This window comes from Rhinopithecus roxellana, chromosome 7, assembly GCF_007565055.1.
Source record: "Rhinopithecus roxellana isolate Shanxi Qingling chromosome 7, ASM756505v1, whole genome shotgun sequence".
In the NCBI taxonomy this organism is placed as follows: Eukaryota; Metazoa; Chordata; class Mammalia; order Primates; family Cercopithecidae; genus Rhinopithecus; species Rhinopithecus roxellana.
Genome location: NC_044555.1, coordinates 29,231,328 through 29,241,682, shown reverse-complemented (window position 1 = coordinate 29,241,682; position 10,355 = coordinate 29,231,328). Strand labels below are relative to the sequence as shown.

Genomic DNA, 10,355 nt, shown 5'->3' with positions numbered 1-10,355 from the left:
CTTAGTAGGGCCCTCATATTTTCATGGATTCTATTTCCAAAAACCTCATTAGTTTCTCCCTTACTGGTTCTGGTGGGATAGAGCAGGGGGAGAAAATAAATCTTTATGAAATAAACCCAAGGTATGCTCCATAGCAAAGGCATCTCCAGGGACAAACAGGCTTTTCCAGAGCCTTATCCCACCTGGGAAAAGGGCATTGATCCCACTCTATTTTCCTCGAACCTTCCTGTCTCACCTAACAGGGAGGGAAAAGTGAAGAAACACTTGTGAAGGACAGTGTTCAGGAACACAGACCCACCGAAAGGCTGAGATTTCATCATAAGATTATAGAATACTTTCATTCTTTATACTAATATGCTCCCCAATAATGAAAGTAGATTATATGGACAAGAATTCAATATAGAGAAACACAAAACAAATTTATTGAGGTGATGGAAATGTCTCATGTCTTAATTAGAGTGACAATTTTCTGGGTGTATAAATCCATCAAAACACATAGAACTGTCATCTTAAATCTGTGCATTTTATTTTACCTAAATTATACCTCAATAAAAAACAAATATGGGTAAAATACATTATAGCAGAAAAAGCTGTAAGATACAGACTCTCTCTGAGCAGGAGTACTTAGGGAAACCCAAAGTCAACAAAGGAGACAGAAACAAGGACATTAACGGAATTTGAAGCCTTTGTCACCTATAGCCACCATAAACATTAAAGATAGCCCAACTCCCAGCCAGATTAATATAAAAGCTTACACTAAAGGACTATTTATATTATGTCTGACTTTCAAAAACAGAATGAAGTGGGAAGCAGTTTTTCTTTTTCTGTTCTTTGAGTTTGGTTACAATTGGTATTATTAATTCTTTACATATTTGGCACAATCCGCCAGTGAAGCCACTTGGATCTAGAGTTTTCTTTATGGGAAGGCTTTCACTAGTGGATTCAATTGTTTTAACAAGTATAAAACTAGTCATATTTTCTTATGTTTTTAGTGTCGGTTTGGGTACATGGTGTTTTTTAAGGAATTTACTATTCACTTAAGTGTCAAATATATTAGTAGTAAGTTTTCTTTTAGCGTTAGTAAGATCTATAGTTAATGTTTACTTTTTTATTTTTAATATTAGTAATGTTTCCTCTCTCTTGAACAGTTTTACTGGCATGTTATTAATTTTGTTAATCTTTTCAGACATCACTTTTGCCTATTTTGATGTTTTCTGCTCTATATTAATTTTTATTTCACAACATTTTCCTAGTGTCTTTATTTTTACTTCCTTCTATTTCCCTTCGATTTTATTTGATGTTCTTTTTCCAGCTTTTTGAGATAAAAGCTTAGATCATGAATTTTTGGCTTTTATTCTTTTCTAATATATGTAAGTAAAACTATAACTTTTCCTCTAAACTCTGTAGCTGCATCTCCCAAATTTTTATTTGTCATGTTTTCATTATAAGTCATTTTTGTAAAACTTTTTAATTTCTTTTGCTATTTTTGGGATCATGACTCATAAACAAGTATATTGTTTTATTTCCAAATTTAGGATTTTTATAGTTATCTTTTATTATTGATTTCTGTCTTAACTAGGGTCAGAGAACACATTCTGAATGATTTCAATTATTTAATATTTATTGGGACTTTGAAAACCCAAAATATGGTCGCTTTTGGTATAGTCCAATTCACTGATAAAAATGTGTATTCTATTGTTTGCCACAGATTTGTATACATGTCAGTTAACTCAATTGTATTAATTTTGTTATACTTGACTGCTATATATATATATATATATATATATATATATTTTTTTTTTTTTTTTTTTTCAGAGCTAACTGAGGTTTTATTTTGGACAAAAAAAAAAAAAAGCAAATGAATTGTTTTGTAACTGGAGGCATGGGCAAGGGGGGGTCCTCAGGCAGTAAACTCCCCGGTGAGTGGGCTGAGGGCTAGGGCTGAGCCTCAGATGGGCCTCCCTCCCGTTCCCTGTACTCCCTTGCACAGCAACCTCCCTCCCGGGCTCTGGGACAGCCACAGGAGGGGCACGCTGGGAGGGGCTGCCGCAGCTTCTCCCTTGGGCAGGATGTCAGAGGACTGGAACACCAGCATCCCATCACGGGTCTCGATCTTCTTCACAACCACGGCCCTGGTGGAGCTGGTGCGGCTGAAGGAGCTGGAGCCCGCACCAGAGCCAAAGCTGGAACCCAGGCCGTAGCTGAGGCCGGGGCTTGTGAGGCCGCCATAGGCAGAGCTCAGACCACCTGCATAGCCGCTGGTGGTCTTCCTATGGGTGCTCATGTTCTGCATCCCAGACTCCAGCCGGCTCTCCTTGCCCTCCAGCAGCTTCCTGTAGGTGGCGATCTCGATGTCCAGGGCCGGCTTGACGTTCATCAGCTCCTGGTACTCTCACGCAGCTGCCGCACCATGTCCTGCTTGGCCCGCTGCAGGGCAGCCTGCAGCTCGGACAACTTGGCGTTGGCATCCTCAAAGGCCAGCTACCCAGGCTGCTTGGCATCTGCGATGGCGGCCTCCAGGGAAGCCCGCCCTCAATCTCAGCCTGGAGCCGGTTGATGTTCTGGCTGATGTTCATCTCGGAGATCTCAGCCTTTGTATGCCCCAGGTCATCCCCGTGCTTCCCAGCCAGCGTCTGCAGTTCCTCATACTTGATCTGGTACCTGCTCTCAGCCTCAGCCCGGCTGCGGTTGGCAGTCTCCTGGTACTGCGCCTTGATCTCAGCCATGATGCTGTCCATGTCCAGGGAGCGGCTGTTGTCCATGGACAGCACTACAGACGTGTTTGAGATCTAGGACTCCAGCTCACGGATTCCCTCTTCATACAGCTGCCTGAGGAAGTTGATCTCGTCAGTGAGTCCTTCCAGGCGAGACTCTAGCTCTACCTTGTTCATGTAAGCTTCATCCACATCCCTGATGAGGACAAATTCATTCTCCATCTCTGTACACTTATTGATCTCATCCTCATACTTGTTCTTGAAGTCCTCCACCAGCCCCTGCATGCCTGCATGCTGCCAAGCTCCACTTCAGGCTTCAGCTTCTCCTGGGCCAGAGTCTCCAGCTGCCATCTAAGGTTGTTGATATAACTCTGGAACATGTTGTCCATGTTGCTCTCAGCCATCTTCTGCTGCTGCAGGAGGCTCCACTTGGTCTCCAGCATCTTGGTCTGCTGCTCCAGGAACTGTATCTTGTTGATGAAGGAAGCAAACTTGTTGTTGAGGATCTTGATCTGCTCCTTCTCCTGGGTGTGCCCAGCCTGGATGTTGGAGTCCACCTCCAGGTGAAGGGGGCTCAGCAGGCTCTGGCTGACTGTGATGGTGGTGAGGCCTCCCATGTCACTGAACCCACCATAACTTCTGCCCAGGCCACCCCGGAAGCTGCTGCTGCCCACTCAGGAGAAGCTTGAGGAACTGATGCAGGCACCGGGCCCACTTGTCTAGGAGCAGCTGCTGAAGGCCCGGGGGCCAGAGGTGGACATCTTGTAGGACTTCTGGGTCACCCTGGTGGACATGGTGGAGGCAGGAGTGGAAGCAGGCAGGCTGAACCAGGCGGAGATTCCAGAAGGAGCAGAGAAGCTGCTTCTTGGTGAGCAACTGCTATATCTTTACTGTTTTATTTTTCATTTGCTTGTACTATCAGGCACTGATAAATTTGTTAATGTTAATTATGGATTTTTCTATTTCTGTACATTTCTGCTTTATATACTTTTCAGATATATTACTGGGTATATACAATAATAGTTTTTATTCGTTTCTCCTATTTATTGGTATGAAATGTCTCTATCTCAAACAATTCTTCATGCCTTGAATTGCATGTTATATAATATTATTTTGGCTACCTTATTTTCTTTTGGTGTATACTTTTTAATCTTTTTGCTATAAATCTTTCTGTGTCTTTATATTGATATCTTCCTTTTAGGCAGTATAAAGTTGGGCAGGGTTTGTTTCTAGGCATCTTATTCTGTCTATTAGTCTATCGTTTTAACAATACTATATACAGTGCCATAAGTATTATAGCTAATTATTGGTATCTAGTAAGGATATTTTCTCTTTAGGGGTGTCTTGGCTATTTTTACACTTTGTTTTTTCATATTTGTTTTAAATCATTTTGTCAAGTTACACACACACACACACACACACACACATGCCTGCTGGGTTTGGGTTGCAATTCCACTGAATCTGTTGATCAACTGGAGGAAAACTGATATCATCACAATATTAAATCTTCCTACCCATGACTACAGTTTCCACTTAGAACTGTTTAAATGACTTTCAATATAGTATTTTATTTTCACAATAAATATATTACATCCTTTTAACTACTTTTTTTTCTAGGAACTGCAGGGTTTTAATGCTAAGTTCATTTTCCGTCACTGGAATATAGAAATGTTATTGAAATTTTAAACTTTTTATTTTGAAATAATTTGAGATTTATAGAAGAGTTACATTGATAGTATATAGAATTCCCATATACCCTTCACCCTGCCTAATGTTCACATCTGATATGGTTTGTCTGTGTCCTCACCCAAATCTCAACTTGAATTGTATCTCTCAGAATTCCCACATATTGTGGGAGGGACAATTGAATCATAGGAGCTGGTCTTTTTCCCATGCTGTTCTCGTGATAGTGAATAAATCTCACAAGATCTGATGCGTTCATCGGGAGTTTCTGCTTTTGCTTCCTCTTCATTTTCTTTTGCCACTGCCATATAAGAAGTGCCTTTTGCCTCCAGTCATGATTCTGGGCCTTCCCAGCCATGTGGAACTGTAAGTCCGATTAAACCTCTTTTTCATCCCAGTCTCGGGTATGTCAGAAAGCATGAAATGCTTTCATGTCCGCAGCATGAAAACAGACTAATACAACATCTTACATAACCATGGCACAATTATCAAACTAAGAAATTAACATTAGTACAATACTGTCAGCTAAATTATATGTGTTATTTAGATTTTCTCAGTTTTTCTGCCAATGTCTTTTTATCTGCTTGAAGATCACATGCAGGGTACCACCTTGTATTTAATCACGTTGTCTCCCTAGTCTCTTCCAATGTGTAGCAGCTTTTTGGTTTTGCTTCTCTTTCATGACCTTAACCCTTTTGAAAGAGTACTGGCTAGGTATTTTATAGACTGTTTCACAATTTGAGTTTGTAAGATGTTATCTCAAGATTAGACTTGAGTTATAGATTTGGAGGAAGAATTCAGCATAAGGGAAAGTGCCCTTCTCATTACCTCATTTCAAGGAGTACATGGCATTAACTTATCATTGGTGATATTAGACTTGATTATTTGGTTAAGGTGGTGTCTGCCAGGTTTCTTCACAGTAAATTCATTATTTTTTTCCGTGTTCAGTTCGTTAAAAGTGAGTCATTAAGTTCAGTCACATTCAAGGGGAAGAAATTAAACTCCACCTCCTTGAGGAAGGAGTATGAAAAAAATTTGTGGTAATGTGTTAAGTCCACCAGAGTAATTTACTAAATTGGGGAGAAATACTTGGAGACTATACAAATACTTTCCTCCTTAAAGTTTTGTCCACCAATTTAGCATTCATCAACAGATACCACCTATAGCAGTTATCACTGCGGTGTTTCTAATGCTGATAATCTGTTTTCTTCATTTCTTTTATACTCATTAATTGGAATTATTCTTTAATGAAGATTTGTCCTTTCTTCCCCATTATTCATATCTTTGATCATTTATTTATATCAAGGCGGACTCATGGATAATTTTATCCTTAGAGTTATAACCCAACGCTATCATTATTATCATTATTTTTGTGTTCCTCAATTGGTTATTGACCCTCTTTCAGTTTGGCTCCTGTGTTCTTATGACATGCCTCCACTCCTAACCCCCTCCCTTTTTTTAGTCCTTCCTTACTTTCTAATACTACAAAATGGATAAGGTATTTTCCTTCCTTTAGCGTTAAAATTAGCCATTCTCCAATGAGCTGTGGTTCCTTTTAGTGAAGGGTGGTATTTTAAAACGAAGATCTCGGTGCTAGGTATACCTGTTACTATTGAAATGTTACTGCTTCTAGGATCTCTCAGAGCTAAAAGGTTACAAACCCCCACACACTCAAACCCAGGTATACAAATATACATCTATATTTGTTTTTATTTCTATTTTTATGTATATCTATCTATCAACATGAGCTCATACTGATATCTCTGACTCTACTGTAGCACCACAGGATTCATTCTGTCCTCCCCCACCGCTCCATTTACTTGTAACTTCTTTCTTTGACAGTGTGAAATCTGGGCTCATTAGCTTTTTTTTTTAATACTTTAAGGTCTAGGGTGCATGTGCACAACGTGCAGGTTTCTTACATATGTATACATGTGCCATGTTGGTGTGCTGCACCCATTAACTCGTCATTTACATTAGGTATATCTCCTAATGCTATCCCTCCCCTCCCCCACCCTACGACAGGCCCCGGTGTGTGATGCTCCCCTTCCTATGTCCAAGTGTTCTCATTGTTCAATTCCCACCTAGGAGTGAGAACATGCGGTGTTTGGTTTTTTGTCCTTGCAATAGTTTGCTGAGAATGATGGTTTCCAGCTGCATCCATGTCCCTACAGAGGACATGGACTCATCCTTTTTTATGACTACATAGTATTCCATGGCATGTATGTGCCACATTTTCTTTTTTTTTTAATTATTATTATTATACTTTTAAGTTCTAGGGTACATGTGCACAATGTGCAGGTTTGTTATATATGTATACATGTGCCATGTTGGTGTGCTGCATCCATTAACTCGTCATTTACATTAGGTATATCTCCTAATGCTATCCCTCCCAGCCCCCCACAATAGGACTCGGTGTGTGATGATCCCCTTCCTGTGTCCAGGTGATCTCATTGTTCGATTCCCACCTATGAGTAAGAACACCCGTTATTTGGTTTTCTGTTCTTGTGAAAGTTTGCTGAGAATGATGGTTTCCAGCTGCATCCATGTCCCTACAAAGGACACGAACTCATCCTTTTTATGGCTGCATAGTATTCCTTGGTGTATATGATGTGCCACATTTTCTTAATCCAGTCTATCATTGATGGACATTTGGGTTGGTTCCAAGTCTTTGCTATTGTGAATAGTGCCGCAATAAACATACATGTGCATGTGTCTTTATAGCAGCATGATTTATAATCCTTTGGGTATATCCCCAGTAGTGGGATGGCTGGGTCAAATGGTATTTCTAGTTCTAGATCCTTGAGGAATCACCACACTGTCTTCCACAATGGTTGAAGTAGTTTACAGTCCCATCAACAGTGAAAAGTGTTCCTATTTCTCCACATCCTCTCCAGCACCTGTTGTTTCCTGACTTTTTAATGATCGCCATCCTAACTGGTGTGAGATGGTATTTCATTGTGGTTTTGATTTGCATTTCTCTGACCATGAGTGATGATGAGTGATGATTTTTTCATGTGTCTGTTGGCTGCATAAATGTCTTCTTTTGAGAAGTGTCTGTTCATATCCTTCGCCCACTTTTTGATGGGGTTGTTTGTTTTTTTTCTTGTAAGTTTATTTGAGTTCTTTGTAGATTCTGGATATTAGCCCTTTGTCAGATGAGTATATTGCAAAAATTTTCTCCCATTCTGCAGGTTTCCTGTTTGCTCTGATGGTAGTCTCTTGTGCTGTGCAGAAGCTCTTTAGTTTAATTAGATCCCATTTGTCAATTTTGGTTTTTGTTGCCATTGCTTTTGTTGTTTTGGACATGAAGTCCTTGCCCATGCCTATGTCCTGAATGGTATTTCCTAGGTTTTCTTCTAGGGTTTTTATGGTTTTAGGTCTAACATTTAAGTCTTTAATCCATCTTGAATTAATTTTTGTATAAGGTGTAAGGAAGGGACCCAGTTTCAGCTTTCTACATATGGCTAGCCAGTTTTCCCAGCACCATTTATTCAATAGGGAATCTTTTCCTCATTTCTTGTTTTTGTCAGGTTTGTCAAAGATCAGATGGTTGTATCTGTGTGGTATTATTTCTGAGGCCTCTGTTCTGTTTCATTGGTCAATATCTCTGTTTTGACACCAGTACTATGCTGTTTTGGTTACTGTAGCCTTGTAGTATAGTTTGAAGTCAGGTAGCGTGATGCCTCCAACTTTGTTCTTTTGGCTTAAGATTGTCTTGGCAATGCGGGCTCTTTTTTGTGGGCTCATTTGCTTTAATATAGTTACTTATTTGATCAATCCTACTATGCATATGAAGTGGTTTCAGAAATGCTAACTCTTAACCTTATGGGAAAAAAATTCCCAACCAGAACACAATGTTTATTTATAGTTCTTTTTGTCTTTAGATATAAAATTTCCAGTCAAAAACCATTTTACTATTTTCCAGGACACAACATACCAAAATCTCTGGGATGCAGCAAAACTAGTGTAAAAAGGAAAGTTTATAGTGCTAAACACCTACATCAAGAAGTTAGAAAGACCTCAAACCAACAGTCTAACATCATACCTAGAGGAACTCGAAAAACAAAAACTAACCCCAAAGTTAGCAGAAGAAAAGAAATAACTAAAACCAGAACAGAACTGAATGCAATTGAGACCCCCAAATCTATGCAAATGATCAATGAAAGCAAAAATTGGTTCTTTGAAAGGATAAACAAGACCAATAGAACACTAGCTAGATTAACAAAGAAACAAAGGAGAAGATTCAAATAAGCACAATCATAAATGACAAAGACAACATTAAAACCAATTCTATAGAAACACAGAAGTTACTCAGAGATGTGAGTATCTCTGAACACCTCTGTGCACACAAACAAGAAAATCTAGAGAAAATGGATAAATTCCTGGAAACGCGCAACTTCCCAACACTGAATCTGGAAGAAATTAAAACTCTGAACAGACCAATAACAAGTTCTGAAATTGAGTCAGTAATAATAATTTTAAAAACTCTACCAATCAAAAGAAGCCCAGGACCAGGTGAATTCACAGACAAATTCTACCAGATATATAAAGAGCTGCTGCCACTCTTAGTGACCACTTACACCACTATTCCCAAAAATCAGGGAGGAGGGATTATTCCCTAACTCACCCTATGAAACCGTCATCACCCAGATACCAAAATCTGGCAAAAACACAATGAAAAAAGGAAACTACAGGCCAATATAGTTGTATATTGCTCCCTGATGAGCACAGATACAAAATTCCTCTGCAAATTACTAGAAATCCAAATCCAGCAGTACATCAAACTTCAATCCATCACAATCAAGTAGGCTTCATTTCTAGGATGCAAGTTTGGTTCAGCATATGCAAATGAATAAATGTGATTCACCACATAAGCAGAATAAAAAACAAATATCACATAATCATCTCAATAGATGCAGAAAAAGTTTTCGATAAATTTTAACATCCCTTCATGATAAAAACCCTCAACAGACTAGGCATCAAAGGAACATACTTCAAAATAATAAGAACCATCTATGACAAACCCACAGCCAACATCAAATTGAATGGGCAAAAGCTGGAAACATTCCCCTTGAGAACCAGAACAAGACAAGAATGCCCATTCTCACCACTGCTATTCAACATAGTACTGGATGTCCTAGCCAAAGCAATCAGGCAAGAGAAATAAATAAAGGTCATCCAAATAGAAAAAGAAGAAGTCAGACTATCTCTGTTTGCGGACAATCTGATTCTGTACCTAGAAAACCCCATAGTCTCTGCCAAAAAACTCCTAGATTTGATAAACAATTTCAGTAGTTTCAAGATACAAAATTAATGTACAAAACTAGGTGCATTTCTATACACCAACAATGTCCAAGTTGAGAAGCAAATCAAGAATGCAATCTCATTCACAGTAGCCACAAAAAGAATAAAATATCTAGGAATACAGTTAACCAGAGAGGAGAAAGATGTCTACAATGAGAATTATAAAACACCGATCAAATAAATTAGAGATAACACAAACAAATGGGAAAACATCCCATGCTCATGAATAGGAAGAATCAATATCATTAAAATGTCTATACTGCCCAAAGCAACCTACAGATTCAGTGCTATTCCTGTCAAACTACCAACATCATTTTTCACAAAATTAGAAAAAAACTATTTTAAAACTCGCTTGCAAGCAAAAAAGAGCCCAAATAGCCAAAGCAATCCTGATCAAAAAGAACAAATCTGGAGGCATCACATTACCCGACATCAAAGGCTACAGTAACCAAAGCAGTGTGGTACGGGCACAGAAACATACATATAGACCAATGGAATAGAATACAGAACCCAGAATCACACCTACCACCAACTGATCTTTGACAAAGTCAACAAAAATAAGCAGTGAGGAAAGAACTCCCTATTCCATGAATGGTGCTGAGATAACTAACTAATTATATGCAGAAGAATGAAACTGGACACCCACCTGTC

At 39.0% G+C, this 10,355-nt stretch overlaps 1 pseudogene; it reads right to left on the bottom strand.

The window, feature by feature from the left end:
- Positions 1-1,948: 1,948 nt before the first annotated feature.
- LOC104668087 lies at positions 1,949-3,550 on the bottom strand (annotated as a pseudogene).
- Between the last annotated feature and the right edge of the window lie 6,805 nt (positions 3,551-10,355).